Source organism: Penaeus monodon, chromosome 21 (genome assembly GCF_015228065.2).
Source record: "Penaeus monodon isolate SGIC_2016 chromosome 21, NSTDA_Pmon_1, whole genome shotgun sequence".
NCBI classification, from domain to species: Eukaryota; Metazoa; Arthropoda; class Malacostraca; order Decapoda; family Penaeidae; genus Penaeus; species Penaeus monodon.
The window spans coordinates 45,401,797-45,402,446 of record NC_051406.1 but is presented as its reverse complement, the minus strand read 5'-3'; positions in this window follow the sequence as shown (position 1 = coordinate 45,402,446).

The following is a 650-nucleotide window of genomic DNA, read 5'->3' as shown; positions in this document are numbered from 1 at the left end:
GCACTGATGGAAACAATAACGATCATAACAGACACATCAACAGCAACATCCGCGTCATAAATAATAATCTTAAAATTCATATCGCTAATAATTACACTAGGACCGGCAATAATAATTATCCCCGTCAATCAAGCGCAGCCAGAAGCTTGAGCGCAGCGTCATTAGGGAAAAGCGTAAATCGGCTGAGACAGCGCCGGAGGCTCCGTCACACCGCCGAACACTGAAAATAAAGCGGAGAACATAAAGAACTGCGCTAATATAATTCCTGCGTCACCCACAGCGATCACGTGAATGGGAGAAGCCGTGATAATGGCTCGGCCGAGGAGGCGCCTGCGAGGGACCCTCTCGCTCCTCCCTCGCCTTCTGTGCCTGCATCTCATTACCGTTGACAAAAGGCACAAAACTCCAGCATCGCCGCCACAACAAAACTCGCATTACTCCAAAACACCCGCGGCTATTCACCCCCTCGCTCTTCACCCTCTCCAGCCAAAATTCCATCTGGGGTGGAGAGGCTCCCGGCCTGGCAGTGACGCCCCTCTTGCCCGGACGCGTCCGGCCCAGCTGACAGCAACGTTTTTGGGCCGCCCGGCGCACGCGGCAAAACCTGGGGGCGCGGGGGAGGCGTGCGGGGGGAGAAGGAGGGGAGGCTT